Genomic DNA, 20,559 nt, shown 5'->3' with positions numbered 1-20,559 from the left:
GTCCGCACAACAATGAATGATTTTATATATATGTATATATATTTAGTATGTGTGCGTGTATTTTGTCTGTATACCATGGGAATTACCTTATTGACAGGTTACTGTTTATCTTTTTACTGACTCTGTTTTCTGATGCACCTTTGTACTAAGTTGGACTTGGGGTTAAGGCACACTTTCTGGTGCCTGCCTATTCTTAAAAACACATGCATATGGCATAGGTCACACTCTCATTTACAGCTGAGCTCCTAGTGTTTGTCCTGCTCCATCTGCAACATTTTAGTTAACTATCCTTCTACCCCATGTACTGAGCAGTCATTTGCACAGTTGTGTGTTTTGGTTTTGTGACTAGTGATTAGCTGGTTTTAATGTGTTGCTACAGCAGTCTGAGGCATTGCTCAAAGCACCAGTTTTAGAAAGACAAGTTACTTGCTACATGAAGTGACAGTGACTCCTACAGGTGCTAGATTTGAACAGGCTAGCAGGTGACTAACATGCTGTAACATAGTGGCAGAATTAGAACTCATTGGTCTTGGCAGCTGCTGGAATGTTTTGTACAGATAAAGGGGTCTAAGGTAGGTGATAAAATGCTTTTGACTAAATGCTAATATACTTTTTTGTAAAAGAAATACTGTTACATTGAGTACCTGCTCATATGTACATTCTTTGTTAGAATGATTTTTTATCTTGCAAAATCATAATATGTTTAAGGCTTTTAAGAAGAGAGTACCAAATAATGTAAAAGGATGTACAATTCTGCTTAGCTTTGTATGTGACTAGCATAGACTACAAGGCAAAAAGTTGTTTTGCAGGCAGAAATAAAATAGAAAAAGTAAAAGGTAATTGCATCCCTTGACTCTAAAATGACTAGTGTACTTTCTCTCTAAAATATATTTATACCTTATCAAATAAACATATTTCTTCCATTACACTAATTTTCATAATGCATTTCACATAACCTGCTATTTCTTCTGCATGCTTTTGTAATACCAGTTAAAATAGGTACAAAATGTACTAAGATGCTTCAGATCTGGTTGCCACTCTAGTATGCCTCCTGCTTATATTTCAGTATGAAATCAGCTACTTATTTTGTTAGTTGCTGATGCTTTTAGAGGGCATTCTGTACTCTGTTGATTAAACCCTGTGAACTGTAACCAGAAGAAAATGATGACCAAGTGTATTGGTGGAACATAAAATTAAGAATTTCACCATTTTGCAGAGGTAAGCTTAACTTGCTATGCCAAACACTGATAAAGGACATTGGAAAGAATGGTAAAATATTCTTGCCTCCTAGATCACCAGACAATAGGTTTTAAAATACTGAGTTTTAAAAAAAAATAATATCCATCATATTTTGGATTAGGTAATAATGCCTAACAAATCTGCAGCATTTAATCATGGTGATCGTGTGCTTCTTCAGAACAATTGCAGGTATTCATTGATGGCGCAAAAGTGCTCCATGAACATTTCTCTGTGAATACATTTTTAATGTACAGTCCTGTCTCTAAGCCATCCATAAAAGGTACCTGTTTTAATATCATATTGCATAATTTTAACCTGTCAGAAGTGCAAAAGTTGAACAACTTTATTTTTTTGCCCTTACCCCTTGGTGCATCAACACTGGAGGTACTTTACATAGAGGTGCAGGTTGTGAGTGTGTAAACCCAACAAATGGGAGCAGGAGGGCTGTAGGTTCCCTACAAAATGCAACCTTAAAAGAACTTCAGATGTTGTACTTCTTATAAGTATCAGTTATGTGTCTTGAAATGACAGTAGGGAGCAGCAAGAGAGAGGTCTTTTAAAGATGCTGTTTTAGCATAGAAGCTGCCCTCCCCATCCACAAAGCACTTGCATTTGAACTGAGACTTGTGAAAGAAAAGAAATATCAACATTAAAAGGTGAATTATAGGAATATAACATGCAATGGGCCCCTCATGTCACCTGTCTGCAGGTAGCTACTTAACTGCATTGCACTTTATTAGGCTCTTACATTTTTTTCACATTATTGTCTTGGCATCTTTCTTTGAGACATTTTCTTTTAAAAGAAAATTCACATAACTAAAAAAATTATTTGGGACTTGTCTTCTGAATATATTGCCATGTAATGTGCATAATACTTTTTTTTTTCAATACATTGATTTTATTTGCAAGTTTTAATACCACTGAGTGAGAGTATAGCCTCCCTTAACATTCACTAGTACCAGCTGTGGCTGCATCTTCCTACTCATAAATATACTGGCTTTGAACGATCGATCCATCCACCCAAAACCCCCCTTTTTCCCATTTTTACACATTGGGTTGGGGTGTCAGTTCAACTGTGACCATCATCTAGAGCCAAGTTTTATACCACTGGGGGGCTAGCCCTGCCACTGTAGTTCTTCCACACCACACACTCGGAGGCACACTCATATCTGTGGCCAGTTTAACGTGTCCAGTCCACCTACTGCATTTCTTTGGAATGTGGGAGGAAACCTGACCACCTGGAAGAAACGCATGCAAACACAGGGAGAACATGCAGACTCTGCACAGAAGACACCCTGGCTGAGAATTGAACCAGGGAGCCTTTTGAGACAGCAATGCTTTCTGCTGTACCACTGTGCATCCTACCCAGCAGTAATCTTTTTTAGTTATTGCAAGGCATGAGTTAAAAAAAAAAAAGGCCACCAACGAACTCAGCCTCAAAACCACAAATAAAACTAAAATAAAAACAAAAAAAAAGGGGGGGGGGGTAAAAACAGCTCAAAATGACATAAAACTTTATTCAGCAAAATAAAATAGGACAACTGGTAAGCGCTTTCATTCTATACTAAGAAATTCATCAAACCCTGATGAATTTTTAGCATAGAATGAAAGCGCTTACCTGGCCTGGTGTTGCTTTTTACTTCCTTTCAAGCTACCAAGTCAAAAAATATTCTTCCCTCTCTTCTACCACAATAGTTATTCCCATATCAAGCAAATATACCTCTCTATTGGCCAGTTACAGACCTATCTCCCTCCTCAATGTGGATGACAAAATGTATGCTAAGATTTTAACTCTGAGATGGGAAGCACAGAAAGCCATTGGACACTACTGTTGTACTTTTCAGGCTTGAGAAACACTCCTGAACCAGTCTCTGCCCTTTTTGTTAATTCTGAGAAAGCCTTTAACTCCATCATGTGGACCTAACTATGGAATGTATTGGCTCATGTGCACCTCCTATGGAATGTATTAGCAGACATGACAGCTCCTGAAGAAGTTATATGTATGGTTAAAGCCCTTTATCAAACACCGGAAGTCTCTCTTCGTACCAACAGACTCTTATTTGACCAATTCCTGCTGATGACAGGTACCTGTGAAGGCTGCCCTACTTTATTCCTAATTGCCATTGAACCACTGAACAGGATACTTAACAACAACTGTTACCTTTCAGGGTAACTTTATTTGATATTGAGACCGTCACTTTATGTTTGGTTCATGGATCATGGGCAAGTACTAGGCTAGCTACCCTTGCAGGCCATTTTAAGCCTAGACAATTTCCCTATTTGTGCTCAAATTAACAGATCCCATTTGGTTGAAGATGGGCCTTACTCATCCCATGGTCAATAATTATATATTACCCCTAATGAGAATAACTGGGATCATACCATAGAGGGGATACATGCATGGGATAAAGCATTTAGGTGCTGCCTCTGTTCATTAATAGTACAAGGGGCAGTCCTGGGGTATATTTTCTGTTTCCTATGTATAGAACTAAGTTGTACTCGAGTACGGACAGGAATGAACTTTATTTTATGGGGATGGAGAGGCTGTTCCAGAGGAGGAGTATCCTCTGCAAAATATACCTGTACCTCCAAACCACTCTGTTAATGTTGCAGAAGAGGTTTAGATCTCTAGACTGAGTATTTCTGATGCCATTCCATTTTACTTGCTGATATGCAGTAAAACCATCACTACTGGGCCAGAGTGATGCCTTGTATGCCACACAAGAGTTCACCTCCTAGCATGCTTTAGGATACTGAGTTAGTCAGGGCTCTAAGTTAGTCGATGTAGGACATGTTTAGGCCTTGCAACCTTTTAGTAATGTATCTCTGTGGGCACTCAGTTGTTGCATGTGTCTGCACAGATACATGGCAAAAGGGGGACACTGACATCCCTAGATCTAGACATAATCCCCTTTGTTTATAAGCTATGAAATTTAGAAGAACTCATTTTACAACCATGGGCACACGGTCAAAAGTCAAGTTATGTGCACATGAGCTCCCAAATCCCGAACTGGGTCAGCACTTACAGGTGTGCTGTCAATGCCATAGTTCAGTGAGGTAGATGACTTCCAAAAGGACCCGATAATGCATTGTTTGACACCAGTCATTTTAAATGGACAAACCTTCCTGGAAAATGGCAAAGTAATTTGGGGATTCAATGACTACTCCTACCTTTACAGTCATCAGCAAACATAAAATCAGCGAGAGCCCTTTGGTATTGGCTTTTAGTTCAGCAAGGTAGATGCAAAACAGGAGAGGTCCCAGCACAGACCCTGGAGGACTCCAGTGGTGAGTGGTCTCCCTGAGGAGATGTCCCACATCCTGTGAGCCAGATGGCAATCCAGCAGGTGACACAGGGGTTTATTCCCAATTCATTTAGCTTTTCTACTATTCCCAAATGAGGAATGGGGTCAACAACTTTGGCAAGTTCCAGTTAAGAATAGCCAGCTTCATTATATAAACTGAGGGAGACCTGACTGTATTAAAGGCAACCCATGTTCAACCAGCACACCCAGGTAATAAAGGAGGTTTTTCAGAGGAAATGACTGACGGGCTTGTACTCTGACCTGCCAATTAGTGCAACATACTGTAGCGTGCAAAGGGTTATGTAGAAATACACACCCATGATTAGAAGTGCAGCCAGTTGCTAAAGGGACAGAAATAGGGTGTGATGAAAAATCCAGAGTCTACACAGAATAAATACTTTCAAAACTGACACTTCTTAATAGTCAATACTGGCCTTAACAAACCATTCAGGAAGAGGGGAACCCAAAACTCTATCAGCCACTAAAAGTGGTGGGGGAGAGGAGCTAATGAATTGGAGCTAAATTGCACACAAAAAAAAAACGGAACTGTACTACTGTTAGTGCTGCTGTTTCAGCTTCCAGATTTAAGAACAGGTCAGTGCCACCAACAATGATGTGCAATGGAATATTCATATACCCCATGCAAGTTTCCCCAAGGTACCCTGGTTTCCAAAAGACTGGTTGACTAGGTAATCTCAAAAACAGTTTTCCACATGTTCATGCAATGCAGTGGACACACCACCCGTACTGGACTACAAACAAATGAAGTTTGAATAAAAGAAAACATCCACATAATGAACAACATACTGAAGAACAGCTACAGTTCAATGCTGAAAAGGACTAGAAATAAAAAAAAGGTTAAAAGCTGAGAAAACGTCTCATTCATAGCACCAGCTGTGAAAAAGAGTTTATATTCAGATGGGTAATGGACTCCAAGTCCTACCCTCCCTCAGTAGATGAATATGTACAACACTGACACAAGCTGTCATTTGCTAAGAAGTGGACAAACATCATTCAAATTATTATATGGCTCTCCTAGAAATGGAGAGCCAATACTATCCAAGTGTGCAGTAACTGAATTACCTAAACATTTAAAAAAAATGGCAAACAGATTACTATGGTTGCAAACAAAAAAAAAACTTATATTTCATACCAAAAGTGTATGCAAGCAGGAAAAAATCAGAAGTGAGCCATTACGGAAACCACATTTTAGGACAGCTGCATTTACAACTTTCAGTCTCTGAAACAGAATATTTCCGTGATTGCACATTAAATAACTACCACTGACAGCAGTAAAACACATTGACAGTAAGAACTCTGTACAGTACTCTGGAAAATGACAAACAATGATGACAGGATTACTAAAATGCACCAAAAGACTAAACAAAAAAGAAACTGGTAAAGGAGTTATTAACAGCGGAACTTCTATGCAGCTGATGGAAGATGTATAAACTTTTATGCCAATACAAAACAAACACCAAAAAATCATTTAAATGAAGATATCTGAAAGGTCTAGCTGTGCTGTTATCATTAACAGACTGTTTATTCTTGCTGAAAATGTTAAGTCCAACAGAAAACGCCACAAGGCAGACAGAATTTCTTAGTATAAACAAGAATCACCTCCAACTTGAAGTTTGCAAAAACAAGAATGCTTATAGCTAATACCTACTTCTTCAAAGTACAATTAAGTTCACAGAAATACACAATATCTATTATTTTGCACTAACTTTAATCTAACCACACATACCCACAACTCCGATAAACCACAGCGACAAAATGACAGCAGTTCATGAGACTCCCGGACCACATGTGCAAAAATGGGGAAAAGAGGGTTATGGATGGACAGATATCTGGTGCCTTTTACTCTCCAGATAATAGGTTCATAGGTAGGTACTAGGCTATCAGCCGAAGGGCCTAAGTAAGCCTAGCCAACAAGGTTCCCTGGCTTACGCCTCCCAAGAAAGTTCATTTCCTGTGCCCCTGTCGAGCAGAGCCACAGAAGTGATCCCCAGGGTGTATTTCCTATTTCCCATTCACTCATCAAGATTTTTCTTGAAGAGTGCTAATGAGGAACTTTGCTTGACATAGATGGGTAGCTTGTTCCAGAGTATAGGAAGTCTCTGGGACAGGAATCTATCCCTCCAGCATGTCCTGTTTATTGTGGTGACAGGGTTTATGGCCCCAGAGTGTGTAGCTTGGAAGGATTGGGATTTCTTTAGGTGTAGCATGTCCGACAGCTCTGGGTTTAACATAGCTTTATATGTTAGGCAGAGATCTCCTCGGAGTAGGCGATATGCTACAGAGTAAAAACAGATTAAACACTTTTCAGAACTTCCTTTATCATCTTTTAATGTGTTGCAGCTACACACATATTTTAGTAAATCTATTAATGAAATAATTTTATTAAATTAATTTCAATCATTACCCAGCTTAAAAGGCAAAACAAAAACAACAGCATGTAAAATTACACACAAATGTACATTGTATTTACTTGCTTCTCTTTACTAGAAAAGCCCAGCTGGGTATTTTTCAGAGGCCCAAGGAAAAAGCTCCAGAAAATCACATTAAAATAAACATTCAATACATAAGTGTACCATTTTTTTAATATTGAATAAGCAATAACATGCGGAAAATATGCAAGTGGTTTTAGCATTTTTACATAGTCAGAAGATGGATGGCATTTAGGCAAAGGTCAGACAGAAATGTACATCAACTTGACATACACCAATTTACATGGTTTGAAAGACTAGATTTAGCAGTAATCAGACAAGAGATAAATAGCATGATATAGCCCTATTTAGAGAATACAAAGGAGAATGTTTACGGTAGTGACCCCGCTACAGAAGATTGTTTATGGTAGTGATCTAATTGGAGAAAGTATTTCACTATCAGTGAAAGAGGTTATGTCCATATATAAAAGGTGAGTACAGTCAAACTTGAGTACTGGACACAGGCAAGACAGAGGCCTTAATCTAGGAAGATTGAACCAAAGTAGTCTTTTGTACAGTCCAACAGCTGGACAGCCTGATGTAATCTCTTACAAGTTGAGCAGTGTTGATGATGAAACCAGGAAGTAAATGCTCCTTACTAAAACCCCAGCAGCAAAGTCTGTAAATGAAAAAAATAATAGTAAAGGAGCAAACCAAGGCTGAAGACTCTCAAAAACATATACAGTTCGTCCATACAAACGTCTGAAACAGGAACAGTCCAACCATCGGTAAAAATATATCCAAATTTATTTGTGAACAGGTAATGACATAAATGGACCTGCCTTGTATCTGATTAACTTGTTAACCAATGAATGCATTATATAAAACATAGTTTTTCTTTAAGTTTTTTGGTCTGAGGAAGCCCAAAGGGGTGAAAGCGCTTACCTGTTCACGAATAAATTTGGATATATTTTTACAGTTGGTTGGACTGTTCATATATATAGTTTACAAAAAGGAGGCTCCCTTTAAGGGGTTACTAGAGAGATCATTACCTTTGGTAGAGAAGGGTGGTAGTTTCAAATGCGGTAGGTTTCCGCAATGTAAATTCATGATTGAAAAAGGACAAATTTATATCAAGAACTTTGGGAGAATTAGACCCAAGAAAAAGTATTTTTGTTACTCTGAGGGGGTGGTTTATGTGGCTCTTTGTCAGTCATGTTATATATTCTACGTAGGCAAAACAAAAAGGGCTATCAAGCAAAGAATTTACCAACATTTCTGTGACATAACTAACAAAAATGAAAAAAATGCCCTTTTCAGGCATATTAATGAGTACCCCCCCTCATTCCTTTAAATTTTGTGTCATCAACCATGTAGATTTGGGACAGAGGGGTGGCCCTGTCGATGACTATTTAGAATTTGTATTGAAATGAAATGGCAGTCACATTAAATGCCAGTGTATTTCCTGGCTTGAATGATAAAATCTCTCTTTGTCCTTTTTTAAAACTCAGATCTGCTTATCTCTTTGTCCTTTTTTAAAACTCAGATCTGCTTATTGTGTATGATCTACAGGGAATACATTTGTTATATTTGTTGTAGGGTTTTAATTGTTTTTATGATTTAAGCGATAATAAGGGGTGTGTGGTTAAGGCATTGTTAACCTATCATGTGGCAGGAGTATGTATTTAAGCTTTACACATTTGTGGTTTTACTTACTCTGAAGAAGTCTGCTATACTGAGGTGAAAGTGCTCAATAAAGTGTTTTATTTCAGCTAATGGAGTGTCTGTGGTTTCCATCTTTCAATTCCTGGGTTCCTTGGTCATTGTACTTGTGTTTACTGATATGAAAACATAGCTGTGGTTCTAAATATTCTACCAAGCATTTATATTTCTGGAAACATGTGTCACCCATGTTATAATGAGAATTTTTAACTAAAATCCATGATTTGTAAATGCCACCCCTAAAATGATTTTATCAGAGTCATTTTCTATGAATTTAATGTAAATATAGAAATATGCTATATTTTTCATACATTTTTACAACTTGTTCTAAGTGATTCAAGTCCAGTATACCCCCAGAGATGGTTTCACTGTGCATGCATATCATATCATGTCACTTTGGAGGTGTCTTCATTCTGTCTAATGCAAGACTTGCTATTATTGAGAAGTTAGTGTTAATATTAATAACATATGTATAAAACAAACTGTTGTATCTCTCTCTAGATGTGTTAGGCTTGCTTTAGTTTCATTTTTTGTCTAATACCCACTATTTGCATAGTTCCCCCCCAATCATACCATCATATACCATGTTTGAATTATTTATGAAAATATGCAAGAGATTTCATACTTTTTGTAACCTTTTGCAAATATTTTTTAATTGTGTAAGACCCTCACACCCCACAGTGACGATTTAGCAGTATTCATATACTTAATCATGCCAGCTTCCACATGACACCTTGCTAACTGTTGAGATATTGGTTCATAGGTGTGTACTAGGCTAATGGCCCTGGAGCCTTTACAAGCCTAGCCCATAGGATTACCCTGGCATTGTGCCACCCAACCTTAGTTCCCAGTGCCTCTGTCAAGTAGAGCCACTGGAGTGATCCCCAGGGTGAATTTTCTATATCCCATCCATTCATCAAGATCCCTCCTCCCAAGGGCCAGTGAGGCTCTCCGCTTGACATGTATGGGAAGTCTATTCCATAGCATGGGCAGTCTCTAGGTTATGAACCTGTCCCTCCAGCTTGTTCTGTTGATTGTGGTAATGAGGTTGAGGTCTCTGGAGTTTGTAGTGCGGAAGGATTGGGATTTCTTTAGATGTAGCATTTCTAACAGAGCTGGGTCAGACATGGCTTTGTAAGTCAAGCAGAGATCACCTCTAAGTAGGTGATATGAGACAGAGAATAGTTGGGGTTTTTTGAGTCTGTCCATATAAGACAAGTGTTTAAGGCCTAAGATACTCTTTGTGAGGTATTTTTGCGGCCTCTCCAGTTGTTGTAGATGTCTAGTGAGGTACATGCCAAATGGGGCAGTAATTGGCCTAATGAGGGAAGAGTAAAGGGAGACAATGACCTCTTTCTTCCTGGATGCAAAACCCTTACTAATGAGATGTGCCACATAGAAGGACTTTCTGACCCCAATGGCAATGTGGTGGTCAAAAGAGAGGCTGCTGTCAACCTGTGTTCCCAGATCTCTTATGACACATTCTGTGTTCAGTGGACTACCATTGATGTGGTAATTCATGAGAACCGGGTTTTTCCCAAAGGGGATGACAACACATTATTTGGCATTGAGCTTAAGGCCATGGTTCTGACACCAGTCATTGGTCTCAGTGAGGCCTTTCTGTAGGATGTCAACATCACTTGCGGAGTTAATTATGGCTCCCAACTTGCAATCATCTGTGAACTTTGTCAGCCAGAGTCTCTTCGTGTTGGCCTGGACTTCAGAGAAGTAGATGCCAAACAGGAGAGGACCCAGGACCGAACCCTGTGGGACTCCACTCGTGACTGGTCGACAGTTTGACTTGGAGTCAGCTACGTTCACACTGTAGGTTCTATCTGTGAACCAGTTTGCAACCCACCTAGTGATGTAGGGGTTGATGCCTAGCTTAGTGAGTTTTTCTATGATTCCTATGTGGGGAATGCTATCAAAGGCCTTGGCCAGATCAAGGTAGCCTGTATGAACCACCTTGCCTTCATCAACAGCTCTGGTGACTGACTCAAAGAAGTTGACCAGGTTGAGCAGGCATGCTCTACCCTTCACAAAACCAAACTGTGTGGTATCCAGAGTTGCTAGTATTATTAACTGTGGAGAAGAAATAAAGTTTAATAGTCCAGGATGTAAGCATGTTAACCATCTTGTTTAATCTCTTTCTACCATCCTGTGTGTGCACAGGTGCATATTATTACTGTTCATGAGGTATTAGTCCTAATATTCGAAAAAACTAATGTTAGTAACTTGCACCTGAAACAAGCAGTTATATTTCTGATTATATTTATCTTATACAACTAGTGATTTGAAGTAATTTTGTACTTTAAAATCCATCGCTTGCATAGCCCCCCAACATGGTACTGTCATTCTCAATTTTGTATTATTAATTCAAATATGGAAAATATTTCATAATTTTCATAACCTTCTGTAAACATTTCAGTTACTCAAGACATGTATATCCCATAGTAATAGTGATAGCTGCTTTCTCATGCATGTATCTAAATATGCCATCTTTCATATGCTACCATACTGGGTAATGCAGAGGGTACCATTCTCAAATAACTGTTATGGATATGCATATACTGGTAATACAAATAACTCTGGAAAAAGCAAACCTTATAATTCAGGATATGTACATGCTACCTGAGTCCTTTTTGCTCTCATTGTACACATGCATGAATGAATACTTCATCTGTTGCTGTCAAGTCTGGTATTACTTTAGTAAAGCAAATATGACAAAATATTGCATATTTCCATAAAGTTTGTCAGTATTTTAAATATTGCATGCACTATTTCACTATGAGCTGTTTCACTACACACACACACACACACACACACACACACACACACACACACACACACACACACACACACACACACACACACACAGGTTTGCTGATGACCCCCTGCTCCTTGATACTTGGATTACTGTTTTTGAGATATTACCATTAAATCTACAGGTATCAATAACATTCATAAATATGGGAACAAACAAACCTCAGATGCCAGTAATAGTCATAAATGCTTGCTACTGCCACACCTAATACTTTTGGCAGGGTCTATATCACATAGTCGAAGTTCCATAATTTCGGCTACCATATGTACGAACACATATGTCCGAAGTTACAGAATTTCGACTATGTATAAAAAAAAATAAAACAAAATGGAAAACAAAGTAAAAGGTTGTATGCTGGGGGGCAAGCCCCCCTGCACCCCCCACACCCCCTACTCTACAAATATACCAACTCCGAGGTCGTGCTACAGTGCAGTAAAGGGAAAATTTCCTTTACTGCACTGTAGTGCGACCTCGGAGTTGGTATATTTAAAGAGCGGGGGGTGTGGTGGGTGCAGCCCCCCATGTGGGGTGGTACAGGGGGGCTTACCCCCCCTGCTTACAACCCTCAGGTACATTCTTTTTGTTTTTATTTTATTTATTTATTTATTTATTTGCAATCGAAGTATGACAAATTCGAACTTATGGTTTCGACCATATCGCGTTCAAAGTTGTCATACTTCGACTATGTGATATAGACCCCTTTTGACATACTGCCATTAATGTGTAAAAAAAATATATTGTTAACATTCATAACTTCAGGTGCCAAAAAGCTGTATAGCTCATGGTGCCTGCATCTTATCTATGTCCTTGTGAGGAGTATGGTAAGCCTGAATGAGTAGTGGCAAGAGGTGCACAGAGCATGAGGTATACATTGCATAAGCTGGTGGTGATTGTTGGTGTACATTATCAAAAATATATTGGTTACACTACATATCAGGAAATGAAAAAGAACTGAGCACTCATTTTTCCCCCAAACATCTTTATTAAATGTACACATATGACAAAGGCAATCTTTACATTTATATAAATGAAAAACATACAAAATTATATCACTTTAGTTGCAAACAGTTTACATCACAGACACCATTGAAACAACTGTAGTTGTAAACATTATACATCACTTACTCCATTTTGGTGAAAATAAGTATAGTAGGTTCCCTGTTATACCCCTTCCCCAAGGACACATGCCCTCAGAAGTGTTTCACAAGATGTAATAAGAGTCAATGTGATTTGCTTACACAGGAGATAACAGGGTTGACCTAGATCAGATAATTTTCAACAAAATGAGTACTTCATCTTAATCTGGAGCGCAGTGCAAGCTGTTACACTTTCCATAATGTGCACCAACAATCGCCAGTAACTCAAGGAATTCACTTCTCATGCTGCATAGTTTACTGAAAAAGTGTGCTAAATCAATCAAACTTGCTAAAAATGATTCACAAATAGACTAATAATCCCAAGTCAAATCATAGAACCACTCAAGCCCTATTTGATGTGCTATTACTGAAAATAAATCACAAACATCTATAGTAACAAGAATCAGTTTTTTATCAAACATATCATGTTTGATTTTCCTAAGAAAATCCCATGAATCCCTAATTATTGAGGCCCATCCATCTAAAATGTGCTTGACCTTTTCATCAATAAATTTAGCAATACTAAAAGTTTTAGATGCTTTAGCATCTACTATTGGTCGCATTGGTGGATCAGAGATAGATTTATGAATCTTTGGGATCCCGAATATCGTTGGGATCCTGGGATGTTTTGTCTCTAAAAATTCAAAAGTCTCTAACGTGACTTGTCCATTGAGTACCATTTGTTCAAGGTCCAAATCAATATTACGATAAGCTATATTCAGTTTCTTTCGTGAAACTTCTAAATATACATCACTATATAGTGATGTATGCTAAGATATCTGAATCTCTCAGTTTTATACAGCTACCCAGTCGACTTTTATCTGGTTTTTAGTATTTGCTTGATTAATGCTGCTTATTATTGTATAGCGACTATTACAGGGCTCCATAGTTTTTTACCATAGTAGTGCAGTTTATGATCTTGGCGCCTGCTAAGATTTATGTGAATCTATTTCAGTTTAATGTATTACCCACTTGGTTTTTGTCTAGTATTTAGTATTTGCTGTTTAGCACTGTTTATTTTTATGTCACGACTGGTACATGACTCCTCAATCCTGCCTGGTTCCCTCACTTTCATTATTTGATACTTTGATTGACTACTATTAGTCTTTTGGCTGTAGTCTTGCTAGGGGCACTCTCCATATTTCTATTCTTAACTTTGTTTGGACCATCCAACTTAGTCAGGCCTTCCCTACACTCACCCTAGCTAATTTTACTGATTTACCTGCATTTATCTGTAGCATTTGTGGTATCAGACTATATTACATATCTTGTAGTAGCCCTTAAAGTTATTATATTTATAGTAAATCCTATGCCTAAACCCTCCATTTTCCTCATTGAAATTGCTTAGCCTTATCTGATTATAAATAGAATTCATTTAAAGTAAACTTTAAAGCTTGTATAACCTGTTTTACCTGCACTGTATTTGAATTTTGTATTTTTATTTCAGTTTCCCTCTAACATTATCTTTTTATACTAGCTATCCTCTGATTTACCTTGTGTCATTGTACCTGGGTTGAATCACTATACTATTTTTACTAGGGTGCTCTCAAGCCTCCTGCCCTTGAAAGATTCTGGACTTTGCCTTCCTCTACAACCCACTACCTCTGGACTCAAGGAAGTATGTCTGCCTATATCAAGATGTCAAAGTTATAACCAAGTTTACAAATTTAAATCTCTCTCTGGATTGCTACTCAGCCTGTGCCCCTTCTCCCTTTACTCTAGCCCGACTTCCAAAGCAGGGCCCCAGTGCATGTTGCTGCACTGCTGACTTTCCATTTTCACTCTCCTTATTAGTCTTACTCTCTGCCTAACTCTTCTTATCTCACCCTTCCTACTCCTTTCCTTCCTTTGACTCTTCCTCTTTACCCTCTCCTCCTTAGACTACCTTTCTCCTACCTTAACCTACCTAGCTTTTACTGATTACTTTTTCTTCCTGCCTCGGTGCTCCCTCCCCCTCTCTCCCATCCTCCCCTCCCTACTCCCACCCACCCCCTTATAGCTCCATAGCCACACCCCTATTACCTCCTATCCTATTGGTGTCCTTCCCGCCAATTTGTTACCTAGCCTTAACACACCTCTTCCCCTTATCTTTTCTTCACCTTATTACCATATTTCTTCAATTACCTTTCTCCATTGCTTACAATACTCTCCTTTTACATCCTCTTTCCTCTCCAGTCTTTCAATCATTCTTTATTCCCTATAAATTCCATTCTTATTTACCAACTGTGTTATACACTTACTACCCCTCCTCTTGCTTACTACACTCATTCTCTCTCCTTTGTACTTTCCTCCTTACTCCACACTTCTCAGACTACTAAATTATGTCTCCTTACATACTAACTATGACTTTACTCTCATTCTTACTCATGACCACCCTTCTCTCAACATACTATCTCACCTTCTTTGAAATCTCACTTAACAACCACTTTATCTCCTCACAAAAACACACTTCAACTAGACTCACCTTCACATCTTTCTCAAATGTTAATTCCACTAGCTATCACCTATCCAAATTCCACAGACTACATCACCTAACCTACCTCCAACAATCAAATAAAAAAACAAAAACCCCTAACAAATCAAAAGAGCAACTATTTAATTAAACTAGTTAATCCTCACCTACAGGATGGTGACATCCACCCCAACCCTGGACCAACCTCACCTCCTTCCCAAAACAGCTCACCTAACCTCAATAATACCTTCCTCATAGGACACCTTAACATCCAAAGCATAAATAAGAAAATACCCTTCATCCATGCCCTCTTAGATATCCACTCATTTGACATTCTTTGCCTCTCTGAAACCTGGCTAAAACCAGGCACAAAAGACTCAGAGATTATTCCTCAAGGCTATAATATAGTCAGACATGACCGCTAAAAGCATAAAGGTGGTGGAGTAGCAATACTTTTCAAAAATCAACTTAACATCTCTACTCAACCAGCATGCCCAATCCAAAATAGCAAAACAGAATCCATCATTATTAAACTCCAACTTAACACCAAAAAAGCCATTTACATTATTTGTTTGTATCTTCCCCCAGGTAATAACATTCCAATATTAGAAGACTTTCTAAGCTGGGTTTCTACCAACTACCCCCAAGAAACCATAATTCTTGTAACATAGACTGGAACACTATTAATGCAAACAATCCCTCCTCTCATGTTAACCTACATGGCTTCTCACAAACTATTACCTCAACTACAAGAGTCAATAAGCCCAGCAAGAAAGAGAGTATATTAGACTGGATACTCACTAATAGAGTTAACAAACAGTATAAAGTAGGTACTATGCCCGACGACATTAGCGACCATTGCCTAACCTTCATTACTAGACAAAAATCAGAATATGTTAATCCCCCAAATACAAGGCTAATCCGATCTATCAAGCATTTTAACATAGACCTTTTTAAATCTGAACTGAGAGCATGCAATTGGAATTGCTTAAAATCACTTCCCCTGGAAGAGGCAGTATTATTCTTTAATAAAACATTCTTATCCATACTTGATTCACATGCTCCAGAACGTGCTATTAGAGTAAAGACCAAATCTGCCCCATGGCTGAAGGACAATACCAAAAAACTCATTCATGCTAGAAACAAAGCATGGACAAAATGGAGATGCAATAGACAAAACCCTGATTTAATTAATTTCCGCCAACTTAGAAATCTAACTAAAAAATCAATAATCTCTGACAAGAAAAACTTCTACTGTAAACTTCAGGAAACTCATATTAACAACTCTAAACAGTTCTGGTCATCAGTAAATAGACTTCTTTCCCCAGGAATGGCTAAAACTCCTTCCCCTCTAAATGCTGACCCAGAAACCCCTCTCCAGACTGCTAATGCTTTCAACTCTTTTTTCACTGAAACTATTCAATCCTTAGCCAAACAAATGAACTCTAACAACTCTTATATTCCAACTAACATAAAAAACTCCTCCTACAACTTCTCTCTAAAACCTATATCTACTTCTTTCATCTACAGACTCATTCACAAACTGAAACCCTGTACCCCTTCTGCTGACAAGCTCCCTTCTCTTTTCCTTCAGAAAGCTGCCAAAGAAATTGCATATCCTTTATCCTTACTTATCAACAGAACTATCCAAGAAGGAACCATCCCAGATATCTGGAAAGTCTCCTATATTATCCCACTACATAAAGGTGGTGACTCACTTGACCTTTCCAACCTTAGACCAATTGCCCTTCTCTCACCCCTAGCAAAAATCATGGAAAAATGTATTCATCAACAGCTGGTACACTATCTCTCTCTCCACTCCATAATAGCAAACTGCCAGCATGGGTTCAGACCCCACCACAGTACCACCACTGCCCTTCTTTCATTTATAGATACTATTAACAAAATGATGAAACAACAATGCTCTCTCTTCCGCTCTTTTCATTGATCTCTCTAAAGCTTTCGACATGGTCAACCACACTCTCTTAATCAACATTCTTGTATCCCTCTCTTGTGATAAACTAGCCATCAATTGGTTTAGATCTTATCTTAACAACAGACAACAAGCAGTAATATGGGAAAACCATATCTCATCACTCTTACCCATTTCCATCGGAGTTCCCCAGGGCTCCATTCTTGGTCCACTTCTGTTCTCCCTCTTCATTAACGATCTTCAGACTGCAATCCCACAAGCAACCTGCATACAATGCAGATGATTCCACCCTTATCTGCTCAGCACCATCCTCTACTGAACTGAGCTCATTGACCCAAAATACCTTTAACACTGTAGAAACTTGGTTTTCCAGACGGTTTCTCCTACTAAATGCCAAAAAAACTAAACTCCTCCTCTTCTCCCCCACCACTCGGTCCCCGAATTTAAACTTTACCATTTCCTCAAACAATGGCACTATCATCTCACCTGATCCAACTACAAAACTCTTAGGAATAACCATTGACAATAATCTCTCCTTCGATCAGCACATTAACAACACCATCAAGATTGTTAATAGAAAAATTGGATCCCTATATCAGTATCAAACCTTTTCTAACCCCAGCAACTAGAACCAAAATTGCACAATCTCATCTCCTATCTTCTCTCCTATATGCCCCCATTTATACAAACCTTAAGAAAATCAATCTTAACAAACTTGTAAATTGCTATAACAACATAGCGCCACTACTAACCCCTTCAGGACCCACCATTGTATTAACTTAAAACAACTTGGCTGGCTTGAATTTCAAAACTACCTACTAATTACTCAACTCACTATAGCCCACAACATATTACACCAACCTGACAACACCCCAATACTCTCTCAGCTTCTAATCCCTTACAACAATCTTAACTCACGGCTCCTCTACTAAACTCATGACACAATCTATAAAAGTAAACAACACAGCAGGTGGTTCTCTATTCACTAACACAATAGGCAGAAGTTGGAATCTCTTACCTAGTGACTTAACTCTGACTACATCCCTGCCTCAATTCAAACAAAAAATTAAACTATACTTCCAAAATCATTGGCTTTGTTCCTGCAATACACCTGACTAACCATTTTCTCTTACTCTGTTTCTCCTCCTCTCTTTTCATCTCCACCTTTTTCATTTCTCATCCTCTTTCTTTTCTGATTTAAATATGTACATGTTATATTTCAATTGCTAACATGACACTAACTGCATTTTGTAAATTTGTGTCTCTTTTGAATTTATCTTTCTTTATTTGTGTTTTTATTAATTCCAATTTTTTTCCTTTATCTTAGAGAAATAGTTTTTATTATGTGATGTACTTAGTATTTAGTGGAGCTTTTCTCCTCGGGCCTCTGCTGAAAATGGACATGTATCCAGCCAGACTAGCCCGGTCAACAAATGTAAAATAAAATAGTAACTCAAACATTTTACTATTATAATCATTGTAGTCCATGATTACCAGGCCCCCACCCTTGTCAGGTTTGTGATTTATTTTCAGTAATACCACATCAAATAGGGTTTGAGTGGTTCTAAGATTTTCTATGTAGTAATAGTACATTAGACCATAATACAATATTAACAATTCGAGCCTGTATGGAAATTGTACTTGAGAATAATTTCATCACTTTTGAAGGGCAGCTTTTTAAACAAAGGCAAGGTGTTGCAATGGGTGCCTGCTGTGCTCCAGTGTTTAATATTGTATTGGCACAATGGGAAGATATGTATGTATTCAATTCTGAATTCATGACTTCATGGGTACTGTATGGGCGGTACCTGGATGATATTGTCCTGTTCTGAAAGGGGAGTGAATACGTCCTGAATAGGTTTTTCACTTTCATTAATGAAACTACTACTTTCTTAAGATTCACCATGAACAAAGATTTGGATTTAGTCAATTATTTGGATGTTACCATCATGAAAGATTATGAAAGAGAATGTTTCACTTCCTGACTATACAGAAAACCATCTTATTCAAATTCTTCATTACACTTCACGAGCTGGCACCCATTGCACCAAAAGAAGGCATTGGTAAAAGGCCAATATGTAAGATTAACCAGGATGGTGTCTGAACCTGATGATTTCAAAACTGAATGTGACATTATGAATGATATGTTAGAGAAGAGAGGGTACCCTGAGATGTTCATAAATGACATAGTGATTGAGGTCAAAAATAAAAGGACAAGTGGGCACTTTTCCCCCCTCTTAGCTAAGGAAAATTCTGATAGAATAGGTGGTGAGGGAATCAGGCCACACAGTTTTGGACGTGCATTAACATTGACTTTTACATCCAATTTTTATGATACTAAGAACATTATTAACAAATATTGGAGACTATTTCATATGGACATTGATGTTAAAGAAAAAATAGGGGACAAACATGTGGTCTATAAGAAAGATACCTCATTAAAAGGATTATTAGAAAGGAAAAACAAGAATCTTGGGCAGCTAGGGGAGAGTTTTAGGTGCGGAAGATGCCCTCAATGCCCTTATATGATGGAAGCTGTGAGCATTAAGATCAAGAATTTTGGAAGTATAAAAACAGGGATAAAGAACTATTGTTATAGTAAAGGGGTTGTATGTGTGGCACTATGTGACTCATGTGAGAGTTACTATGTGGGAAAAACAAAGAATGCACTTAGATTAAGAATCTACCAACACCTTTATGATGTTAAACAAAAAAAATGAAAAAAATGCCCTTTGCAAACATATTAATAGTCACCCTCAGCATGCGTTTAGATTTTTTGTTGTAGAACAGGTTGACTTGAGGCCACAGGGGGGACCAGTAGAGGATTTTTTGGAATTTTTGGAATTGAAGTGGCAAATAAAACTAAATGCTTACCAGGCCCCAGGGTTAAATGACAAGATTTCCTTGTGCCCTTTGTTAAGACTTAAATCTATGTTCGTGTTATGAATTACACTTGAATTTATAAATTTTACAGTTGGGATATTAATATGTATTAGTATCTGCATTAATGTTTTAATAATAATTTAAAACCTCTTGTTCATTTTTATATGTATATTTTAATATAATTTTGTATGCATTAATATTAATGACACTAAATGGGGGGAAATAATGTAATGCATATTGCAGTGATTGGTCAAGGGGTATTATTTAAACTTTGTTTTTTTAAACAGGCTGTATTCTGAAGAAGTCATTTTACCTGATGAAAGCGCTAAATAAAAGATTGACCGGACTACATTGGTGTCATTGCTGCCTGGTGGAGTGTTTGCCTTGGGATTATCAATCAAACTTGCACTACCACAGCTACTATTCTTGTAATATTATCACTAATGTCAGTAACTCCAGAAATAAAAATAGCTGTATTACATTTGCTCTTAGCCAAGAGGCTTAGTATTGATTTGCTAAGGGTGTGTGCATCTTACTCAAGTCATTTTTGTGGTTATGGTAACCCTTACTGGATAGGGAAAAGATGACGTGGTCATAGTTATGCACAACACCTTGCTGACAGTACTGGGTGGCATT

Source organism: Protopterus annectens, chromosome 7.part0 (genome assembly GCF_019279795.1).
Source record: "Protopterus annectens isolate FY-2018-M chromosome 7.part0, PAN1.0, whole genome shotgun sequence".
NCBI classification, from domain to species: Eukaryota; Metazoa; Chordata; order Ceratodontiformes; family Protopteridae; genus Protopterus; species Protopterus annectens.
Note: the sequence above shows the minus strand (reverse complement) of the source record.